General features: G+C 48.0%; 1 protein-coding gene across 1 annotated transcript in view; it reads right to left on the bottom strand.

The window, feature by feature from the left end:
* Nucleotides 1–24,337, bottom strand: part of ARPP21 (cAMP regulated phosphoprotein 21) — a 157,975-nt gene that overhangs the window by 88,331 nt on the left and 45,307 nt on the right.

Genomic DNA, 24,337 nt, shown 5'->3' with positions numbered 1-24,337 from the left:
ACGTCTAAGGAGCCACATCCCTCAGAGGGGGGAGGGGGGAGCGAATGAAAAGGAGCAAAGTGAACAATGGTTAGCAGCGAAAACTTGACTGGGGGCGGGGTGGGGAAGAGGGGGGCCGGGCTTCCCGGAGGAAACGAAGCCGACTCCGCGGCCTCCCGCCGTCAGAAGGGCCCCCGCTGGGGAGCGAAGCGGGCCGAAGCCCGGAGGGCGCCCTGGCCACCTCCGGGCGCGGTGCAAACGACCGGGGCCGGAGCGTGCGCCTGCCTCCTCGCCCCTCCTACGGCGGCGGCAGCGGGCAAACGCGGGGTGGGGGGTGGCCGTCAAGAGCCGGGGCGCGCTAGTTGGGCCGTGCGCGAGCTGCTGGGGGGCTGCCTTGGGGACTCCGTGGAGTCTGCATCGCAGGGCGCCCCGACCTTTGGGGTTTACCCCCCCAGCAGCCCCAGACCCCCCAGGTTGATAGAGGAGAGCCTTCTCCCAAGTCCCCCCAATAAGGGGACCCCACTCCAGTGCTCAGGCTCGCTTTCCCCCAACTCAGCAATGTGGACAGCGGCGACTGGCGCCCGATTTCTAAGGAATCATTGGGAATGGCCGCAAACTGTTCGCTTCTGCTTTGGGGGATTCTGAAGCCTCGGAAACGGCTCGGGCGCGGCCCCACATTTCCTTCCGGATCACGCCCCCCGAGGGGGCCATCTCCCACCCAAAGCCTCAGCCCCACCCCCACGTTGGGGAGCGAGGCCTTAGCTTGCGTGGCCACGGGCAGAGACCTCCCCGATCAGGGGCGGCTCCGCAGGTACAAGGGACAGCTCCAGGCCGGGGGGAGGGGCCAACGTGACCGACTCCCCGCGACCGCAGGAGCGAGCGCCGCGTGGCTCGGGTGTTCGCCTGCGTGTGAGCGAGCGCGCCGCGAGTGCGAGGCCCCGCGGGGAGGGAGCATGTGCCCGGGCGGGCTGCAGAGATGGCGCCTGACCGAATTAGCACCTGCCTCTAAATCGGGAGCCGCCGAGAGGCTGCTGGAGCCTGAATCACAGAAGCCTCGGCTCCCGGCGCGCTGCGCGGCAGCAGATGGACATGAGCTCACACGAACATATGGGCCGCAAATATTTTTGTCACTGATTAGAATTGTTCTCTTTGCTAAGATTTCGCCGCCAGCCTGCCAACACCTCCCCCACCCCCAGCCAGGGTGGGGCGCCCCAGAACCGGGCCCTGGGCCCGCTCTCTCCGGCCAGGGAACTTGGTTCTGAGCCCCTCGGGACCGGGAGCCTGCTCTGAGAAAGGCCAAGGAGGGACAGTGTCCCCCGCGCGCGCACACACACACACACACACACGCACGTTGTGTAACACAAAGGAAAAGCGCCCCCTTTCCTGGGAGTTTGGGTTTTCTCACAAAAGCGAGTCTCAAATGGCCCCGGCCCGGGCGCGGTCCCCGTTCCTGCCTGGGATGCTGCGCCCTGATGTTGGGCGCGGCGCTTCATGCACATGGTTGGCTGGGGCTTCCAAGGGCCGGCGGGAAATCAGAGCGAGTGGGGGCTGGAGAAGGGGATCATTGAGCCCCCCCTCCCCACAGCCTGACCACCCGAGATGGAAAAGGAGAAATGTGTGGGACTCACTAAACCAGCCCCCTCACTGCCCGGGGGGAGCTCAAATCACCTCCCCAAGGCCCGTCAGCGATTCCACACGTGGCCGTGTTGTGCACAGGGACACGGGGAGAGGCTCCACGAGGCCCGAGTGGTCCCTGCTCCGGGATGTGGGCTCACACGGGCTGCCCTCGGGGCCCCCAGTCCGAACGTGCTCACTGACAGGGCAGGGCCCCCAGGGGAATGCTGGGAGATGAAATCCCCCAGCCACGTGCTCTGGGCGCGGGAGGGGGGGGGCTTCTCTTTGGTCACTCCTCTCCCCCCTCCGCCCCACCTGACCGCATGGAAAGCCTCAGAGCAGCCAAGGGGAAAATGGGGGAGCCGCTTCTTTCTCCGCGAGGCAGAGCTGCAGAGCTGGTTTGAACCCTAAGTGACACGAGTGGGCAGAAACAAAACTCAGAGAAACTGACACTTCTTGAGGGAGCCTTTGTCTTCCTTCCTTGGCACGGGGCCTGCTGGGGGCTGGGAGCCTCGGAGCTGCTGGGGAGCACCGGGGGATTGGGGTCCGGGGACTTAGGGGGTTGGGGAATTCAGGGGGCAGCTTCTGTGGCTGGGGAGATAGGGACTGCAGAGGCAGCGTGGAGGACACGGGATGGTGGGGACTAGGGTTACCTCCTAGGACTGAGGAGGTGGAGGACCTGAAACCTAAGGGAAGGCTAAGCTGGGGACTTGGGGGGAAGGAGGCTGAGGTCCTGGGGACCTGGAGGCTACTGGGATCTGAGGGTCTGTGGAACTAGGGGACTGGGCTGGGGATTGGGAACAGGGGAGATAATGGGCATGTGGGATCCAGGGGGTTCAAGTCTGGGGCAGGGGCTGAGGAGAGAGGGGGGACTGTGGGGAGGGAGCTGGGGGATTGTGGGGAGGGAGCTGGGGGACTGTGGGGAGGGAGCTGGGGGACTGTGGGGAGGGAGCTGGGGGACTGTGGGGAAGGAGCTGGGGGACTGTGGGGAGGGAGCTGGGGGATTGTGGGGAGGGAGCTGGGGGATTGTGGGGAGGGAGCCGGGGGACTGTGGGGAGGGAGCTCTAGATCTGGGATCCCAAGGAGTTAGGGACTAAGGCTCTATTCTAGGGACAACCCTAAGGTGTATCAGACAAAAGCAGGTTTCATCAGCCGGGAGGGAGAGAACAAACAGAAGCCAGGCTCAGGAGCTTCCCCTCACTGCCAGAGTTGAGAATGTGGGATGGGAAGGCTCATACTGGGGGCACCTCAAACTACAGATGCTACAATGAAATGACTTCTTGTTCTTGCTTTCTGCTCCTTCCTCCTCCTCCTCTCTTCCCTCTCTTTCTTCTTTCTCCTCCCTCTTCCTCTTCCTTCTTTTTCTCTTTCTTCTCCCCCTTTTTCTCCTACTGCTCTTTTCCTCCTGCTCCTCTTCCTTCTTCCCCTCCTCCTCTTCCTTTTTGGGTCCATAAGCCATATCCCAGCTGACTCATGGACTAGGATGTGATTTCACAGAAATGTAGAGGGACAGAAACTGTGAAAATTAGTCCTTGGGACCCAGTTTGCCCTCAGTGTCCCTGAGAGGTTCCAGAGAAGGTGGCCTTGTCTTCTAAGGATGGTCTCACCCAGCCAGGAGCAGGTGCAGAGACAGAGTATTCCCACCCAGGTTTCCTGTAAAAAGGCAAACATCCTGGGGCCGTTCTGTCAAGTCTCTGTCACCAGCAGCTGGTTTGATGCTCTGCCTGACTCAAGCAGTCAAGAAACATTTATTAAGCACCTACTATGTGCCTTATTCTCGGTTTTGGGGACATGAAGAAAGGGAAAAGGTAGCACTGGCTCTTAAGGAGCTCACAGCTTAATTCGGAGACAAGAGCTAACTAAACACCTATGTCCCAGCAAGCCAGTCTAGGCTGGAAGTCACCGGAGAGGAGGCGCCCGCTAATATTAGGGGGGTGGGGGAAGGGAGGGAGGTGAGCTGGGCTTTGAAAGGAGCCAAGAAGTGGAGCTGGAGATGGGTCAGGAGACAAGACTACAGGGGAGTGCCGAGCTTCAGGAAATGGCCAGTCACTGGTGGAAGAGGGCATCCAGCGGGATGAGGAGGAAGGACAAGGAGAAAGGCCAACCGGGGTAGGGGAAGGACAGAACATGGAGGAAGCGACGCGGGGCGGCGAGTCCAACCTGTTCCCTCAGGGAATCTCTTCTCCAATGCATCTGAGAGTGTGTGCCCAGCCTGGGCTTGGAGATTACCAGGAGGAGCTGCTGCTGCCTCGGGAGCCTGCCCGCTCCACACTGGGACCACTCAATGGTGGGGAAGCATTTCTCCTTTGTTTCATTCTCATGGAAACCTAAGCCTGCCTTGGAAGCTTCTGTCTCTGGGGCCAAACATAGCAAAGCTCATGGCCCTTCTCCAGGGCAGCTCCTGGCAGCTGCAAGAGAGCTCCTTTGCCCAGAATCTTCTCTTCTCCAGGCTAACTAGACTCTGCTCTCCAGGCAATGTGTCCCACCGCTCTCCCGGGCACTCCTGAGACCGTCAGCAGGGTGTGGTGACTGGGACTGAATCCTGCCTGGGGAGGGAATGGGACCCCCGCAGAGGAGAGTGGCACTAACCATTGCCCCTCCTTGCCAATTCTATGCATTTCTTCCCACAGCCTAGCATCTTTGAGATTGCTCGCATCCCATCCCATCCAATTTGAGTCTGGAATCAGGAGGAGCTGAGGTCAAACCCAGCTCAGAAATCATTGGCTGTGTGACTGTGGGCAAGTCCCTTAACCCGCTTCTGTCCCAGTTTCCTCATCTTGCAGATGGGGATAATAATAGCTCCTCCCTCCCGAGGTGGCTGTGGAGTCAACTGAGATGATCCTTGTACAGTGCTTAGCACGGGGCCTGGCACGAAGGAGGCTCTTATATAAATGCCAGATTTAATCATCACAATTGTTCCAATTGGTCAGCCACCCTGGGAGATGAGTTATTGTCTGGTAAAATAATAAGGGTTGATATGTACTATTTAATATTAATTATGTATCATGAGTATCATTAAATGCAGAAGGCAAAGTACAAATCCCTGCGACTGGAGACATTGAAACATTAGCATTTTTGGTACAAGTTTTCATCACTTCTGAATGCTTCTAATGGTTCTCTACCCTAACCTAGCCCGCCTCTCTCCAGCTTTTTGCACAAGGAGAGCAACAGAGGTTCATGGTCTGTTTCCCAAGTGTCCCTGGAAGGGAAGGAAGAAAACAAAGGATTGAGCCACTTTCTGTCCCAGAGAGCCAAGCAAAGCGCTCTGGGGGAACTCCACCATGGCTTTCTTCATCGGGAAGCCCATTCAGGGGAAAGCCCAAGGGTCCCCTTCTTTCCTCATCCTTCACGGAGTCACCGTCATTAACTAAAATGGTGACATTGAAGACAGATTTCCACCCGGCAGTGAATGTAGCCCCTGGTTTTGCTTCGTCCTCTATGCAATGGAGAGAAATGTGAGACTGGCCCCAAAGTCATCATGGAGGCCATCCCATCCACCTCCAAGCCTCCTAACGGGAGGCAGCTGGCACAGGGAACAGAGGCTGGACTTGGAGCAGGAAGACCCGAGGTGACCAGGATGCCGAAGGAACCTGCAAGCATCAGGTCACCAAGCAACTGTTCTTGTGGCCTCAAAGCATGATAATGACAATGGTTTACAACGCTTAGCGCGCTTTGTAAATTATTTCTCTTTGGGCCCGAATCATCTTCTCCCTTTGCCAAAGTCACCATCTCCGCGTTGTCCAGGTAACGGCAAGATTGGGTGGCTTTCAGCCATGGACTTAGCTCTTCTCAGCCATGCGGCCATCCGAGGCAGTTCCCGTAGACTTGGGATGGAAAGAGCCATCGGCTTCCGAGAGAGAACCACGGAGGCGGAATGTGGATGGAAGAGTACTTTCGCCTTTCTTGTTTGTCCTTTTTGGTGGTTTTTCCTTTTTTTGTTCTTTCTTTCTTTCTTGGTTAAAATGATTACACATTGTCTGGCCTATGTCAGATGAGAGAGGGGGAAGGAAAGGAGGGAAGAACCTCCTTTCAGGATTCAGGATAAAGCAAAACCAAGGGAAGTTGTTTTCAATACCACCATTTTTGGTGGGTGACAGTGACGTCATTAGGGGCCTGAAGGATGAGGAAAGGAAGAGGAAAAGGTTGGAAGTTAAAATCTTACAAAATGAATGTTGAAAACCATCTTCACACGTAATTGGACAAGCAAAATGTTATTGAGGAAAAAAACACTGTCTCCTTTGGTCTCCATTACACTCCTAGGAGGAATTCCCACTTGACTGATGAGAAGCTACGAGACGAGGGTCAGGAAATTGGCCACAATGGAATATTTCAAATCAAGTCAAGACCCAGCAGGTTCTAGGAGCAAGGAGAACACACTTACTGCCCAATGGGAGCCATTTTTTAAAATGGCAGCTGTCTCAGCGGCTGAGCTGGCCGGCCACGGGGACCATCATGGCCGAGGCTGACTCCTGACTGAATGGCACCCACTGGATTAGCTGGGAGGGAATTTCCCTGCCCGCTGCTGCCCCCTGCACACACCCCGGCACTTTTGTGAGCACCAGAAGGGGCTGCCCAAGGGCAGAGGGTCTCCCCAGAATTAGCCAGCCGCCTGACCACGGGTCAGCTGCACTGAGCCCCAGAACCAAGCACGCTACGGCATTCTGAAGCGACCGGAACTCTGGGCTCGGAGAGGCAGCCATCCATCCTACAGGCAATGGCCTCCACATCCTTGCTGAGTCCCTCCAGCGTCTGGCAGAGTCTTGGGCTATTTCCAAGATGCATGATTTCATCAGTGCAAAGAAATCCAGGTGTGGAAACTCCTTCTACCAACACAGATCAGTAGTTGAACTGGACTCATGGACAAGTGCCCGGGGCTTTAACATTTGGTGACTTGCCCAAGATCACATAAGCGAGGTGGAAGTGTGTCAGAAGCAGGGCCTGAGCCTTCCCTCCTCCTCCCATTGTCTCTGGGGGATTATTAATTCCATTTTCCTCTCTTGGAGGTATAGGTAATGGATCCAAGATCGGGGGGCCGAGTGCCCAGGGGATCCTCTTGGCCTGTCTTCTCGGCAGTCTCTCAAACTAAATCTGGAGCGCCTGCCGCAAACATCTTGAGGTTTTTGTGTTCCCACACACATTCTGAACATAAGACCCAGAACACCTGAGGACGAGTCTCACTTCTTTTATAATTTTTTTTTTCTGAAGCAATTGGGGTTAAGTGACTTGCCCAGAGTCACACAGCCAGGAGTGTCTGTGTGTCTGTGTGTCTTAAATGTTTGAGACGAGATTTGAACCCAGCTCCTCCTGACTTTAGAGCTTCCCCGGCAAGTCTCACTTCTGACGCAGAGTCCTGAGATTTTGGCAAGTGCCATAAGATGCCTGGACCTATGTTTCTTCACCTGTGAAATGGAGCCATTGGACCAGATGGTGGCCCCTCCAAGGGCGAGATCTAGGCAGCTCTGAACCCAGGATCATTTATTCCCAGTTCTCTCTCCAGCTCCTCCATCATATTGCACTGGGACAGAATTGGAAGGAGGAAGAAAATGAGGGCAGCCAAAGAGATGAGTCATCCCCAGCCTCTGTCCCTCAGCTACCTCCCTGGGTCCCACATCCAGCTCTTTGGCCACTCTCCCAGATCCAGGCAGAGCCGCGCTGAGGAGACTCAAGGAATTGGAACCCAGATGGACTGTCCGGAAGAAGCCCGGCCTGGACCACCAGGACCGACACTAATACCGACTGCAGCTCTTCTCTTGTCAAACCTGCTCTTCAGACCCTGTCCCACAGGCTTTGGGTGCTCTTCCCACCTGAACGAAGACGGGATTCCATGAGCAGTGGAAGTGGCCACTGGAGACCCAAACTCACGAGGGGCCTCGTGGCCAAGACTGGCTGCTCAGTCCACCCAACCGGACCCCCTCCTGGAGGCCCCCCCGCCTTCCTGGACAGGAATCGCTTGTGACCCAGGAGACTTTCTGGTCGCTGGCAGAGGTTTGTTTTAAGGAGCAGGGCAGAGTTTTGCCCTCCCCTCGGTATGCAGACTAAGCCCCCTCCCTGGGAAGGCTGCCCCCCTGCTTACGCTGTGAGCTTATGCTCAGCCTTGGTCTTGGTAAGTCTGCTCCCGCTGGAAGTGCGGGGCTGGGAGCAACCAGAGGCCTCCATTCGGATGCAGTGAGGAGCCAGCAGGGGAAGCAATCCCAGGCTCTGCTCTTCCCCATCGGTTCCCTGCTCTCTTAGCTGGAGGCAATCACGGGCACAAGTGTTTCCAGCCTGGCTGAACCCCGGAAGGCACTAAGGACCGTGTGCATTTCTGTGAGCCTTCGCTGCTGGGGATGGTTCCTCTCCCCAACGTCATTTTGAGAGTTACACTCAATTTCTCACGGCTAATCTGCTGGAGTCCCATATGCTGCTCCCTTGGAATGCCGGGAGTTACCTGATAAGGCTTTGCCAGCTCTCTTCCTGCTGTACTGAAAGCCAGGGGCTCTGCCTTCCCGAAGGCCAAGGAGCCAAAGTCTGGGACATCCTAGTCCTGCCCAGCACCCGGAGCAAGTCGCTGAGAGGCGGTGGCCAAACACAGCCATTCTGCCTGGGCGGGGGCTCACCGCGGACCTACCTGTCCAGAGACTCCTCGCGTTCTGACTTGGGGCCCAAGACTTAGCACCTGCTCTTGCCAGCACTGTGCTAGGGTTCGTGGAAGCAGCAGGAGGCAGTTCCTGCCTTCAGGGAGCTTAGTTTTATCAGAGGGAAGGATAGGGAGCATAGCTTAGAGCTTTATCTGCCCCTCAGCCTCCTCCCAAGAACACACAATGAGTCACACCCAGTAAGTCCCCCGGAAGCGCTGAGGGCCTTCATTGCTCTTGTCCTGTGGGGAATGCTCCTTTTTTCCCTCGAGATCGGGGTGTGTGGGGGAGAGAGAGGAGTCAACGAGAGGAGCCGTAGCGAAGCTCTCGCCGGGAGAGATGACAGAAATATTATGTTCTGAATCCCATTCCCTGATGCTGCACAAAAAGGGAAAACTTGAAGCAGCCTCTTTATCTGGATGCCAGGAAAACAATCCTATAATTTCCTTTCAATTCTTAGTAACACAGAGAGGATCTTGAATAGAACAGAGATTTATCACATAAACACATATTTCCATCCCTGGGCATCTGTTGTGATTTTATTTATCAGAAAGAGTCATAAACAAAGAGAAATAGCGCATTAAGAAAGAAAACAGCCATCCGAAGTGAAGCCGCCTGTGCTGCTATGGAGGGGATCGCGGCTGGACCTTTCCTCAGGAACACGCCGGGCAGCCCCAGACCTTTTGATCTTTCAACCCTAAAGGAAGCCATATAAGGATGGACATGGACATCCCTCTCCCACCCGGGGCCAGTTGGCGTAAGGGTGGGAATGACTGTATTCTTATAGAAGAAGTAGCGCATATTAACACTTTGGACCCGGTTAGACGAGAGGAAAAGGAGGAGGAGACTGGCAAGAAGGAGTGTGGGAACTTTTACAATCTATGGTCTTTCCCATCTCTTTGCTTAGATGGTGGATGCGGTTTCCATCTATGCTTTTACATTTGCACACATACCTGAACTTATACATGTATCCTAAGAAAAACGTGAGGAACCCATTTCTATAGCAAGTCAACGTTCCAAGGATGGACAAAGGTGCCCTTGAGTCCTCTTTCAATTCAGAGACACAGTGCTCTGGAACTCAGCGTCCAGGGTCTGGCACTGGGAATGGGGAAATATTGTACTTCTGCCTTCTGAGAACTACCATCCACGACTCAAGAAGGCCATGACCCCAACTGGGGGAGCCACTAATCTAACTACATAAACCTGATCTCCTTTGAACCTCAAACAAAATTATCTTTTTTCTCACAAGCAAAAGTAGAGGTTCTTAAATGGGGCCCACAAGGATGACGTCACATTCCCTACATCTATGGAAACCACATGCGAGATCGATAAATAGATAGAGTATAGATAGATGATGTAAATACATACATACATGTACATGTATCTGTGCAGTACCTGGGGTTTTGGGGGCATATATTCTTATCTATTCTATATACATCTCTATTCTATTTTGAGCTACATCTATATATCTATGTATCTAAGGCTCCACTCCCACGCTCCCAGCAGAGAAGATGGCTCGTCCCACCCATGAAGATAGCAACATTTATTCTCTTAGCATCTCACTGCACTGACTAGAATTCTTCATGATGTTGCTCCAATGGAATGAGGCTGAGGTGGGAGCCTTCCGGATCTTCCCAAACTCAGTGACGCTCAGCGTTGTCTCCTATGTTACTTGTCTCTCATATTGGTAATCCCAGAGAAGAAAACTCTAAAATGGCCAAAACCTTTTCAATGACTCAGACATTCATCTTTCACTCCCTCGCTTAAACCCTGACCCAAAGAAACCAAAAACCATGAACATTGGGAATATGCTCCTGAGGGATATGGAGTCCCTCCTCTCCTATATGTTAACTATCTCATCCAAATTTCCAGGAAACCAAATTATCTCATCAGTGGTATATGCTGGAGATCTTATTGCCCAATTGGGGAGAAACAATTCAACCCATAGATGTGCAGGTGACATCGAGATACAGTAAATCCTGCTGATTTTGGAGTTAGAGACACTTTATCCGAACCCTCACTTTACTGTCCTTATATCTGCAATCTTAATGCAGTCACCATTTATGAGAAGCCAAGGTTGGGCACTGCTCACGCTGGGATTTTCCTCCCTGGGGCCCTTTCTGGTGTAAATTATTTGATCCTGAACAATGTACACTGTGGCTCTTTTACACACTGGGATAGACCGCCAAGTCATTGTTTCCTTCTAGGTCTCAGTTTGCTCATTTGAATTATGGTTACAAAGCATGAAAGAGATGGAGAAATGGTAGCTGGATGGATGGATGATTGAACAGGCAGATGAATAAATAGTAAACAATGAGTAGAATGAAATATATTCTCTGCTGATTTCAGTGAATTTTCTGATTATAAAAATAGGGTCTGTCCTGGACCAAATATTCTCTTCTTATTCCTTCTTCAACGATATTCTTAATATGTATGTAGATGATATGTAAGGATATCGTATAAGTGGGAAAGCAGGTATACAAGGCAATTGCAAAAAAACCTGGGATTTTTTCTGGGGGTTGTTCATTTCCCCTCTTCCAAGAGGGACTTTTTAAAAATAATCAGACAGATCCATGGCTGGATTTGGGAGTTCCCTTCAGCAATGTAACTCACTACTCAGATGCCAGTCTACTTAGTGCTATAAGTCTCCCTGGATTTCAGCTGATGCAACAAGGATCCCATTGACACATCTTCGTCCACCCATCTCGGCTCGTTCGTGCTGTAGGGCCAACTCAGCTTCCCTTTTTGCCCTGCATTTCCTTGATGGCTCTTTTTACGCTTGTTTTTCTAACAGTTGCTCCTTCCTTCCAGGTTACTCCCTGCTGATGTCTCAACATGCCCCTTTTCATGGCCATCTAAGAGAGGCTGATCTTTAATTCTTTGAGGGCTTTGGTATTCTACCTTGTGCTACCATCCACCAATACCAGCTAAATGTTAACGTTGAAAAGATGAAGCGTTGCCTTATGGGGAATCATGGGATAAGGAAAATGACTTTGAAACTCTTAACAGGAGTTCAGCCTGGTCACCTCCCTTTCAATTCTGTGATTGTTCATCTGTCCTATTTGTCCCAGATATACAGACTCTTGGGTAAGTTCTAAAAAGTGTTTGTTCAGATAAATCGGGAAATCTTAGCAATAGATATTACTCATCCTCTTGGCATTTCCTCTAGGGATGGACAGGCCAGTAATTAGTGACCTCAATCAGGAAATTCTTCAATGTCTTGGGTTCTGAGGCACTTAGTACAAGACCATCTGTAACCAGAAGCTCCCGATACCCCACCATGTAAAAACAATTCCACCTCAACCCAGCTCTGCTCTAAATCTCAATCATCCACAGGGCCAATGAGTCGGGTGTGCCTATGGCTCCCTGTGCTAGTCTTATTGGATGTCTATGATCGGAGGATCATCGAACAGGGAAATTCCTATTGTTACATCTTCCAAGGAGCCTGAAATTATTTTTATATATGTATGGGAGACACTTTGCCTTTATGTGTGGTGTAAGACTGAGGTTCACTATAGCAAATGAAAATTATTTCTCTTAATTAATAAATGAAAGGCTCCATGGTATCTTATTCTCTAAATGAGAATGATAGTAAAATTATGGTTCATCAGTGAATATTACCTTTGAAAAACTGATTATTCTCAGCTAATGTTTTCACTGAGGATACCATTGACTTGTATCTTGATAACTTATAATAAATATTCTATATTAATGAGATTCGGTGTATCCATATAACCAAAGAGAAAGAGAGCAGTAATAGTTAGACATGTTCATGGTCATCTTTTTTGTTATTAATCAGTTCAAAGTTTCTCCTCACAAATATACCATTTATCTTTATCTTTCAAATATCTCAAATATTCCAATAGTTAGTACCCACACAATTTTGTCATCTCTTGTTCCATTATATATTCTCAGTCCAATCCCACTGTACAGAATAGAGCAAAGCTGGGGAGAGCATCCAGAAAGGAGAACTCTCAGAACCCAGGAAAAAAGACATAGTTTATGGAAGAGACTTCCAATTTCTCTTCCTATTCATGTTTTCTCAAAAGCTGCTTTCATTTAAGCACATCAGACAATACACTACGATGCAATACTTTGCAACCAATTGCATTTATGTGAAAAAAGAGTTGGATGAAAAGCTATCTAGAAATCTGTTACATTTATCTGGTTTATTGTTCTACCAATTTAATTCTCGTGGTCCTGAGGATGATCTAACTTAATTCAGTCTTTCACTACACTTTCAGCAAATTGGTGTCATTTTTCTTTGCAACTGTTTACAACTCTATTAGGCAATATTGGTCATAATCTTCCAAAATCTTTCTCTATTAAGATTTTACAAATGGGTTCACAAATTAAACAGGTACTGACCTTCATTACCAGACTTTTTCCAAGAAACTCAAAATTTTCTGGTTCAGACATATTCTAGTCTATTTTGCTCTTATTATAGTAATGAATTTTTATTATTTGAACTTCTTTAGGAAATGGTACAGAGGCAGAGCCAAAATGGTGGACAAAAGACAGTGACTTGCCTGAGTTCTTCCCCAAACCCCTCTAAACACCTTTATATCATACCACAAAACAATTCCTGGAATGGAAGACCCCAGAAAATGATGGGATGAAGTAATTTTCCTGTCAAAGGTAATTTAGAAAGTCAGCAGGAAAGGGCTTTTGCCCTAGAATGAGAGAGAAGTTCAATCCAGCACAGACTGTGACAATATAGATCCAGATCCAGAAAACCAGGAGTAGGCTTTGGTTATCAGCAGCAATGTCTTCTTCTGGAGTTCTCAGCCCAAAGGAGAGCAAAAGGGTGGAAAGACTGATCAGAAGGAGATTTGCTAGCACTGAGGCAGACCTCTATTGCTTTGCCTATAGTTATGTCTTGGCCATTATCCTAGATGGCAATCCCAAGGAGAGGGAGAGTACTAGCATACCAGAACTCGCAGGCCATAGTTTGAGGACAGACAAGAGTGCTTGTGGTCGTCCACAGACCCAGAGCACAAGCCAGGAGAGTAGTAAACATAACTCTCTGTAGATGAAACAATTATGAAAGAAATGAAAATTTATAGGTCCCTATAAGTATCTTTGAAAACAGCTGCACAAAACCTCAAGGCTTGGGACATTGTGCCTTTCAAACTGGAAGCAGAACCCCATTTTTTCAGAACCCCATTTTAACAAAGAATCAAAAGTCAAGAAATAAGCAAAAAACAAACAAACAAAAAAGACTTTTTGACCAGTTACTATGGTAATAAAGAAGATCAAAATACCTAGCGAGAAGACAACAAAATGAAAGCTCCTACATTCAAAGCCTCCAAGAAAAATATGAATTGGTATCAGACCATGGAAGAACTCAAAAGGATTTTGAAAATCAAGAAGAGAAGTAGAAGAACAATTGGGAAGAAAAAAAAGAGTGATGTAAGAAAATCATGACAACAAATCCACAGTGTGGTAAAAGAAACACTCAAAAAATATGAAGAAAATAACACCTTAAAAACAGAATAGACTACATGGTAAAAGAAGCACAAAAAGCTGATGAGGGAAAGATGAAAGGCAGAATTGGCTAAATGAAAAAAGAAGTTCAAAATTCATCGAAGGAAAAAAATCTCCTTAAAGAGTAGAATTGGCCAAATGGAAAAGGAGATACAAAAGTTTGCTGAAGAAAAAGAATTTTTTTAAAAATTAGAATCGAGTAAATAGAAGTTAATGACTTTATGAGAAATCAAGAAACATTAAAACAAAACTAAAAGAATGAAAAAAGAGGATTGTGAAATATCTCATTGGGACAAAAATAACCACGTGACCTAGAAAATAGTTCTAGAAGAAATAATTTAAAAATTATTGGACAACCTAAAATTCATGAGCATAAAAAGATCTTAGACATCATTTTTCAATAATTTATCAAGGAAAACTGCCCTGATATTTTAAAACAAGAGAGTTAAATAGAAATTGAAAGACTCCACCAATCACCTACTGAAAGAGATCCCAAAATAAAAATTCCCAGAAAGATTATGTTCAAATGTCAGTGCTCCCAGGTCAAAGAGAAAATATCACAAGCAGCCAGAAATAATTCAAGTATTATAAAGCCATAGTTAGGATAACAAAAGATTTAGCAGGTTCTACTTTAAAGTATCAGTGGGCATGGCATACACTATTCCAAAGGACAAAGGAGTTAGGATTACAACCAAGAAACATCTACCTAACAAAACTGAGTATAGTCTTTCAGGAGAAAAAGGGATAGTCAGTAAAATAGAGAACTTTCAAGGCCTGAGAAAAAGACAAGAACTGAATAGAAAATTAGACTTTTAAATACAAGACTCAAGCAAAGGTAAACAGGAAAGTAAAATCATAAGGAATTAATAAAGTTAAACTGTTTATATTCCTATATGGGAAGATGATGCTTGTAACACAAGAACTTTCTCATTATTAGGTCAGTTAGGAATAAATTTAGACAGAAGGCACAGATGTGAGTTAAATATGAAGGGGTGATACCTAAAACAATAAAATTAAGGACTGAGAAAGAGTAATATGCTGAGAAAAAAAAAAGAAAGGAAAAGGTAGAATGAGGTGAATTATTTCACATAAAAGAATCAAGAAAAAATTTTTATAGTAGTGGGAAAGAGGAGGACTAAGTGGAAGTAAGTGCTAATTATTCTCATCTAAAATTGACTCAAAGAGAGAATAACATTGACATTCAATTAGATAGAGAAATGTCACTTACCCTACAAGAAAACAGGAAGGGAAAGGGGATAAGATAAGGATTAGTGATAGAATGGAGGAAAGATTGAGGGCAATGATAGTCAAAAGCAAAATGTTTTTATGGAGGGATGGGGTGAAAGGAAATAGAGAATAGAATGAACAGGGTGGGGAATAGGATGGAGAGCAATGAATTTAACAATTCTAAGTATGAAAAAAAAATTGATACATGTTTCTCTGGTAGAGGCCTCAGTGTTCAAATATATAGAGAACTGAGTCAAATTTATACAAATAGAAGCCATTCCACAATTGATAAACAATCAAAAGATATGAACAATTTTCTGTAATCAAAACTATCTGTTCTAAGTCACTATTGATTGGAGAAATGCAAAAAAAAAGAGAATAATTCTAAGTTACTACCTCATACCTATTAGATCGACTAATAGGACAGAAAAGAAGAATGGCAAATATTGGAGGGGACATGGGGAAAATGAGACAGTAATGCATTGTTTGTGGAGTTACAAACTGATTCAAACATTTTATAAAATGTTAATATTGTATTTATTAATATTTTTATTTGAATTACAAATTTTTTCCTTCCCTCTTCTCCCATAGATGGTAAGCAATCAGATATAGGTTATAAATGTGCAATTATGTATAACACTTACATATTAATCATTTTGTATTAGAAGACTCACAGAAAAGAAAACGAGAGTGAGAAATAGCATGCATCCGTTTGTATCCAAACAATATCAGGTCTTTCTCTGGAAACAGATAGTATGCTTTTTCATTAGAATTTTGAGATTGTCTTGGATCACCGTATTGCTGAGAAGAGCTAAGTCATTAATGATTCTTCATCCAACAATATTGTTGTTATCATGTATAGTGTTCTCCTGGTTCTGTTCACCTCATTATGAATCAGTTCATGTAAATCTTTCCAGGTTTTTCTGAAATCAGCTTGCTTGTCATTTCTTATAGCACAATAATATTCCAGTACAGTCATATACTACAGCTTGTTTAGTCCATTTGATGGATAATCCCTCAATTTCCATTTTTTGTCAGTTTTTAGTACATTTTAGATTTTAGTACATTTAGATCCTTTTCCCTCTTTATGTCTCTTTAGGAAACAGATCTAGTAGTGATATTGCTGGATCAAAGAGTATGCACAGTTTTATAGCTCTTTGATCACAATTCCAAATTGCTCTCCAGAATGGGTGGATCAGTTCACAAGTTCACCAACACTGCATTAGTGTCTCAGTTTTTCCAAATCACTTCCAACTTCCAACATTTTCCTTTTTTGTAAATTAGCCAATCTAAGGTCTGAGATGGTACCTCAGAGTTATTTTAATTTTCATTTCTCTAATCAATAGTGATTTAGACATTTGTTCTTATGACTATAAATCGTTTTGATTTCTTCACTGCAAACAGCCTGTTATATTCTTTGACCATTTATCAATTGCAAAATAACTTGCATTTCTATTAATTTGATTCAGTTCTCTATATATTTGAGAAATGAGATATCAGCTATACTTGTTGAAAAATTCCTCCCCACCCCGGTTTCCTGCTTTCCATATTATTTTGGTTGTATTTGTTTGTGCAAAATCTTTTAATTTTACATAATCAAAATGGTCCATTTTACATTTTGAAATGCTGTTTTATATCTTATTTGGTCCTAAATTCTTCCTTTATACAAAAATTTGACAGATAAACTATTCCATGCTCTCTTAATTTGCTCATGATATCACTCTTTAGGAGTAAATCATGTACCCTTTTTGACATTTTATCCTAGTATGTGGTATGAGATGTCTAGTTTCTGCCATACTACTTTTATTTTCTCAGCAGTTTTTATCAAATAGTGAGTTTTTTCTCCTAAAAGCTTGAAGATTTGAGTTTATCCCATGCTATATTACTAAAAATCTACTATAACTAATTTGTATCTAATCTTTTCCACTGTTCTACCACCCTATTTCTTAGTCGTAAGAGATTTTAAGTAGATACTGCTTTATAATACAGTTTGAGAGCTGGTACATCCAGATCATCTTCTTTTGCATTTTCCCCATTGATTCCCTTGATATCCTTGAGCTTTAATGTTCTAGATGAATTTTGTTGTTATTTTTTCTAGCTCTATAAAATAATTCTTGATACTCTGGTATCACACTGAATAAATTGAATAATTTAGGTAGAATTGTCATTTTATTATATTGCCTTAGCCTACCCATGACCAAATCTCTATTTTTCCAATGGTTTAGATCTGACTTTGTGTGAAAAGTGTTAACCATTCTATAGAGCATTTTGGAGCTGTGCCCCAGTAGCTCCAGAACCATGCATACCCTTTGACCTAGTGCCACTACTAGGTCTGTATTGAAAAGGAGATAAAAACAAAAGGGAAAAGGACTTGTATATGTACAGAAATATTTACAGCAGCTCTTTTCTGGTGGCAGGAAGTCAGAACTTTTGGGGGAGTGCTATCAATTGGGGAATGGCTGAACAAATTATGCTATGTGATTACCATGAAATTCTATTGTGCTATAAGAAATGATGAGCAGGATGCTGTCAGAAGAAGCTGGAAAGCCTTAGGTGAGCTGATGCAAAATGAAATGTATTGTGTGTGAAGTAACAGCAGTATTGTAAGACGATCAGTTGTGAATGACTTAGCTATTCTCCGCAATACAATGATGCAAAACAACTCTGAAGGACTTAAGATGAATAATGCTATCTCTCCCCAGACAAAGAACTAATGGAATCTAAATTCAGATTGAGGTACACTTTTTTCCTTTATTTTTCTTCAGGTTTTTTCATCTTCTTTCACAATATGACTAATATGGAAAAATGTTTTGCATAACTATACACGTATAATCTACATTGAATTGCTTGTCTTCTCAGTGAAGGATGTGGGGAAGAAGGAAGAGAGAGAATTTTGAACTCCAACATTTTAAAACTTAATCTTAAAGATGTTTTTACATGTAATTAGGGAAAAAGAAAATGCTAAGAATTCATAAAATGCTTTTTTTGAAAAAGGAATGATCATGGTTTGTACCTCTGTTTGGTTTTGTATCCACTTCTCATTTTTTGTCTTCATGATCTTATTTAAATAGTTCAGGTTCCTTTGTGATTCTGTGCCATATTAGCTCATTTTCCTTCTTCTAAAAGGACGTGAAAGATTGCGGCTGAGCGACTCTGACCTCTCTCCCTCAGCCCTCCAATCCCTGCCTAGGATTACCTCACCACCACACACACATTCAGCCAGCACCAATGGTGAGGAGAACCTTCACATCTTATCTCATCTAAATATATGTATATAGAACCATTATCTCACATCCAATGGTAATTAGCCCTAAGTGCTCAGATTCAAGTGCACCTTTCCAGAGTTTTAGCCTTTTACAAGAGATAAATAGTTATTTAAGGAGGGAAAAAGTACTAACAATCAGGAAGATTGTTTAATAGAGAACAAGACATTTTAATTGAGCCTGGAAGGAAGGTAAGTCTAGGAACCAAAGAGGAAGAAGGGATCCACTTTAAAGATGAGCAGAGAGGGATGGTCGTTTATGGTCAGCAGCTAAATGGCACAGTAGATAGAGCTGGACTTAAAGTCAGGGAGCCCTTAGTTCAAATTCTGCCTCACATACTCTATGTCTTTGCCTTTGCCTCAGTTTCCTTATAGGTAAAATGGAGATAATTATCAAACTATATGATTATCATGAGGATCAAATGAGATACCATTCATAATGCGCTTTGCAAACTTTAAAGCATCATATAAATGCTGGTTACTGTAGCTATTTGTCCTTCTTGAAGAGGACCAATGACTGATTCCAGCTAGAGTAGCAGGGATCATGGAATGCAATATGGGGGAAAGGAGAAAGGAAATAAACACTGATATGGGACCTACTGTGTGCCCGGCACGATTTTCACAACAACTCTGCAAGGTGGATGCTGTTATTATCCCCCTTTTATAATTGGGGAAACTAAAATGAAACAGAAATGATTTGCCCCATGTCACAGAGCAAGGCACTTATTGTTAGAGGTCACATTTGACCTAGAGCTTCCCAACTTCAGACCCATTGCTCCGGGCTCTGGGGTGCCTCGCTGGTAAGAGCTGGCCCACTGAAGAGGAGGGGTCCTAGTCCTTTGCACATAGTAGGTATTTCATAAAATTTCATGGAGTAGAATTGAGATAGAAAATCCTTTTTGGAGAAGATCTGATTTTGAAGCAACAGCTATCAGTCATTGGGACATGAGTTTATCTGCAAGCCCAGGGGAACGGACCCAGAATGACCAAGTCCCAAGACTCGTGGTTAACAGCTTCCTCGCCTGTAAAGTGAAAGCGTTTCTGGGGAACCTGAGTGTGCGGGAAGACTTTCTTGAAAGTTTGAGATCTGAGGGGAAAGCAGAACCTCAGAAAATGGAATCTGGGAGGGGGTTCTTTGTACAAGTGGTCCGAATGATTGCATTGCCGGGGCTGATGGGAGATACTGTGTTAATTCCCCCCCTCCCCTCCCACGACTCTGCTCCGATCAGAGCCCTTGGTGAAATGCTAAGGAAGCCCACCCCCTTAAAGATCAGAAACTGCAGGCCGGGCCTGAAGGCCCTCAAGGCACAGTGATTATGAGTGACCTCAATGGTCCCGGAGGCTGAGGACTCAAAGGCATCCCGTTCTCTGTAGGGGCAAACTTCTCCCCGCTCTTTGGAGCCCCTACAGCACTGGATTTGCCCCCGACCCTGACTTTCCTTCCTGTCCCAGCACGATCTCCCCCCATGCCTTTTGACAGGGATGTGACCATGTGGTCATTCATGAAATCCATTTCTACGCCTGTGGTACATGTCTTGCACACAGATGTGCCTGTGGATGCATGTGTGTGCACACATGATCCAGAAGCAGCCGAACGTGTACCACAGGGATATCTGGGGGTGGGGTTCTAATTTCCCTGCTGTAGTACTGACTCCCCAAGGGGAGGGCCGGCCTCAGCACCGGGACCTCAGGACCTCGATCCGCGTTTTTAATCCAGAGACTTCTTGTCGAGTCTGTTCTGTGGATGCTGGTGGGGGAGGGGGTTAGACCAGATGCCTGAGATTTGGGGACTCCTTCCTTCTCCCCTCCCTCTCTCCACCGCCCCCCCCCAGGTCCCCAAAGACCCTCAGCGGTCCCTGCACTTGCATCACCGCGAGCCTTTTTGGTCATGGCGTGGCCGGGGCCGCCTTTCATTTGGAGGGAATTTCAGGAACAGAGACTGCGGATTTCCTCGGGTGATGGATGGCCGAGCCCACGCTGACAGTTCGGGAAGGCGAAGGGGCCGGAAGCCCGCACGGGAGGCTCTGATTTACAACCGAGGCCGGGTGTACGGGGCGTCGAGGCGCAATAACCTTCCCTCGGCGAAAGACAAACAGCCCTCCCCCCGCAGACAGAGGATGACAACTCGCCATGTTTCATCCCCAAATCCCTGCCCTGCCCCTGCCTCAGCTTTGAGGTGCCACCAGGAAGCGGCTCCGAGCCCGTTTCTGGGCCAGAAGGACCGTCCCGAGAGCCAGCCCGTATCCGGTGCATCAGGAGGAGCCCAGCTCGCAGCGCTCGGCCCCAGCTCTGGGGGGCCGCGCTCCTGTGGGTGCTGCTGAGATCCCCCCAAAGCAGCAAGACGTCATCTGGTTGCGAAACAGCCAGTCCTTTGTCCTAGTGTGTCAGGCTCAGAGGAAGCGTGAGCTCCCTCTTTTGGAAACAGGCTTCGGAGGGATGGGAATTTTGCCTGAGCAAGGTTTATCTGGGGAAGTGTGGAAATAGACGCCCTGCTTTCTTTAGGACTGAAGAAAAAAAATTAATCTGTCTGAAGGGGGAGAGAGAGAGAGAGAGAGAGAGAGAGAGAGAGAGAGAAGGAAGGAGGGAGAGAGAGACAGAGAGAGAGAGAGGGAGACAGAAAGGAAGGAAGGAAGGAGAGAGAGAGGGAGAGAGAAGGAAGGAGGGAGAGGAAAAGAAAATGGATATTTTTCTACAAAGACTAATACAATATGAAATGTTGGGATGAACAGATGACGCAGCTTACAGAACAGTTTCATTTCTACCACCTGGAAGTTAGCATTAAAAACTCCATGGTCAGCAAGTCCCCCATCCATTATCAGGGGCACACAGCAGCAAGTCAGCCAGAGGATCCTGGGAGAAAACCCATAGCTTGGAAAATATGTTTCCGTCTCTGCAAGGATGCCTGCTGTGCTGAGAGTCCCATTTGTGGGAGGATGAGGGTGCAGGTGCAGGCCCCGAAGGCCAAGCAGACACCCAACACCCCCCTGAAGTCAGGGGGTGGGGGAAATCTCCCAGGAGGGATCCAGGCGTTCCTACAGGGATTCTGTACCCTGGGTTCTGTCACATGACTCTCTGAGCCTTGGTTTGTCCAGTTGTGAAGAGAACAGTTTGGGAATCGCCAAGTGCTGTGTGATGGCCAGCTGGAGTCATTATTCCAGGAGCCCTATTGTGGCATCCAGGAGGCTCCTTTTGTCCCATGAGATCCTCACAAAGCCTCAGGGAGGCAGCAAAGGGAAGTGTTACTATTACCCCATTTTTGGATGAGGAAACTGATACTCTCACCAGGCCTGGGCTCTGTCTCCTACAGTAGTGAGAAGGTCAACCTGGAAAGTTCTGGGTCTGGCTCTTTGTGGAGCCCTGGAGAATCCTTCCAAGAGCTGAGGAGGAACTGAGCAGGGAGCTGGCTGCTTGGGGTCCATCCCAGAAGGATGCTGCCAAAATGGTGGCCGGCCCTGAAAGGGAGAAGTCCAGCCGCCTTGGGGACTGACCACAGAGGCTGTCAGACTGCTTTTGTGGGTGTTTTTTCATTCCTTCCCTCCCTCCCTTCTTCCTTTCCTTCCTTTCCTCCATTTCTCTCTCTTTCTTCCTTTCTTTCTTTTTCTTCCTTCCCTCCTTCTTTTCCTTCTTCCTTCCTTCCTTCCTTCCTTCCTTCCTTCCTTCCTTCCTTCCTTCCTTCCTTCCTTCCTTCCTTCCTTCCTTCCTTCCTCCCTCCCTCCCTCCCTCCCTCTCTCCCTTCCTCAGTTTCTTTCCTTCCCTTTTGACAATGGAGTGAATGAACAGAAGACTAGTGCAGGGTTCTTTCTTCGGGTGCTGGGAGGAGAAAGAAGTCCTCCGCCGGTGAGGAGGCTGGGGCTGGAAGAACCCCTTTCCTCCCCAGGAGAGTGTGGAAGATTTTCCTTTTTAAAGCCTCCCCTCCCTGTCCCCCCCTTTGCCTTGGGCCAGGCCGGAGGCTAATGAGAGTAGCATTAGCGACTGCAGAGAGTTGCTGAGTCTGCAGAGCTCGGAGCCGATTAGGAAGCCAGCGTTTCCGGCTTCGGTAATGGGCTCCCCCAGAAAGAGCGGACACTTCAGGCTTCGGTAAAGCCCGTTTCACCTTCTCTCCAAAGGACTGGGGAGAGGCTTCCACTGGGGCTCATTCTGCGCAGCCAGGCCTTCCCTCGCCGGGGCCCACAGCTCCTGCCGCCCTCATCCAGTGCTTCTTCCGGGGTGGACGGCCTCTGGGGAGGCCCAGGGGAGGCTTCCTTGGGGCGCAGAACCAATATGGGCTTCCCCTCCGGAGTGTGAGGCCGCAGCTTCCTGGGGGAGGCTCCGGGATTCAGGTTCCGCAGGCACGGGACTCTGGCCGGACCGCTTCCCGTTCCCCTCAGTGAGAAGGGCTAGATGCCGAAGACCTCGCCTTTCACTGCAAATGCTGCATACACCCAGTGATGTTGGGGGGGGGGTGACCCATTTATTCTGCCCCAGTCCCTCAGTTGGCAGGTTCTCTGCCTCTGGGGCCTCTGCTCCTCCCGGTGCGGAGTCACTTCCCTGCCCTCGCCCCCTTCATGCGGCTCCATCCCTTTGCTTCCTCCCAGGGAGGAGGGGTGGGGTCTGCCATCTGTCCATAGAGGCCAGGGCCAGACCCTTGGTGCGTGAGATGTTCCTTTTTGTACAACTGCATTCAATAACCTCCAGGAACCCTGGGCCCATTCCTGGCCCCCGAGCACCAGGGTCCCTGGTCCCCTCGGCAGTGGCCCTGCCGGGGTTTGCACGAATCCCCAAAGGCTCAGGCAGCAAACCAAGGAAAGGCGACTGCAGTCCCCTCAGAGCCCGCCGCCCTCGGGGTCCTCTCCGCTGAGGTCCTCCCTCAACGTGAGCATGGGACTCCCGACTCCCTGGCCAACTGCTCTTCTTCTGCTAGGGAAGTCGTGGGGTTCTCTGGCCCATGTGTCCCATGGCAGCAGAGCATGGCCTGTGACTCTGTCTTTTTCTTCCTTCTTCCTTCCTCCATCCCTTCTCCTTCCTTCCCCCCTCCTTCCTTCCTTCCTTTTCTACTCCCTCCCTTTCTTTTCTCCTCCCTTCCTTTCTCCCTTTTTTCCCTCCCTTCCTTCTCCTCCCTTTCCTTCCTTTTCTTCCTTCTTTCCTTCATCCCTCCCTCTCTTCCTTCTCCTTCCTTCCTACCTTTTCTCCTCCCTCCCTTTCTCCTTTCCTTTTCTCCCTTCCTTCCTTCCTTCCTTCCTTCCTTCATCCCTCCCTCCCTTCCCCCCTCCTTCCTTCCTTCCTTTTCTCCTCCCTCCCTCCCCTCCTTCCTTCCTTCTTTCCTTTTTTCCTTCCTTCCTTCTTTCCTTTCTTCCTTCCTTCCTTCTTTCCTTTCTTTCTTCCTTCTTTCCTTCCTTCCTCCCTTTCTTCCTCTATCTCTTCCTTCTTTCCCTCTCTCCCTCCCTCCCTCCTTAGAGAAAGTCTCTGAGGGCCATTTTCCTGCAAATGTGCTCTTGAGGGAAAGCAGGTGCCAGTGGAGCAGCCGAGGCCTTGGATCCAGGAGCCGGAATCTGGAGCCGCTGGAGCTGACCTGGCCTTCCTGGGCCTTGGGGCCTTAACCTTAAAACGAGTCGCCAGTCCCCAGAGTTTCTCCTGACCTCGGAGCCTGAGACTCTCAGGGCCCTGAAGTCTTTTCCTTTGATCCTTTGCTTCTCTGGCCGGGAGGCTCCAGCTCTCTGGGTGGCCATGGGCTGAGCCTGGCCCAGGACGCCTCCCTTGAAGGAGGTAATGCAAGCCGGCTTCCTGCTTGTAACGTGACCAGGAAAGGAGGATGAGGACTTAGGGGAGGATCTGAGCTTCAGCCAGGGCTCAGTTCTGCAGCTCATGTCTCTTAGTCGGAGTGGGGGGGACTGACCAAACCGGCCAGGCCGGACGTGCTTCAGTCCCAGACAAGAGGAGCAGAAAGAACCCGGGGGCTTCACGACAGTTCTATCCTCAAGGCCCCGATCTAGATCATTCCTGGTGAGTACCAAGCTTAAGCCAGTTATCATCTGACCTTTGCTACCAGTAGGATCCAGGAGGTAGAAGTGGGGGTGGGCAGCTTCAGGGCCCAACTATCTGATCTGGTGCATTGTGCTCATTGTGCCTATTTTCTAAGAAACTGAGGCCCAGGGCCACACTCCAGCTCCAGAAAAGG

Source organism: Antechinus flavipes, chromosome 1 (assembly GCF_016432865.1).
Source record: "Antechinus flavipes isolate AdamAnt ecotype Samford, QLD, Australia chromosome 1, AdamAnt_v2, whole genome shotgun sequence".
Taxonomy (NCBI): Eukaryota; Metazoa; Chordata; class Mammalia; order Dasyuromorphia; family Dasyuridae; genus Antechinus; species Antechinus flavipes.
This window is presented reverse-complemented; position numbering and strand designations above follow the sequence as displayed.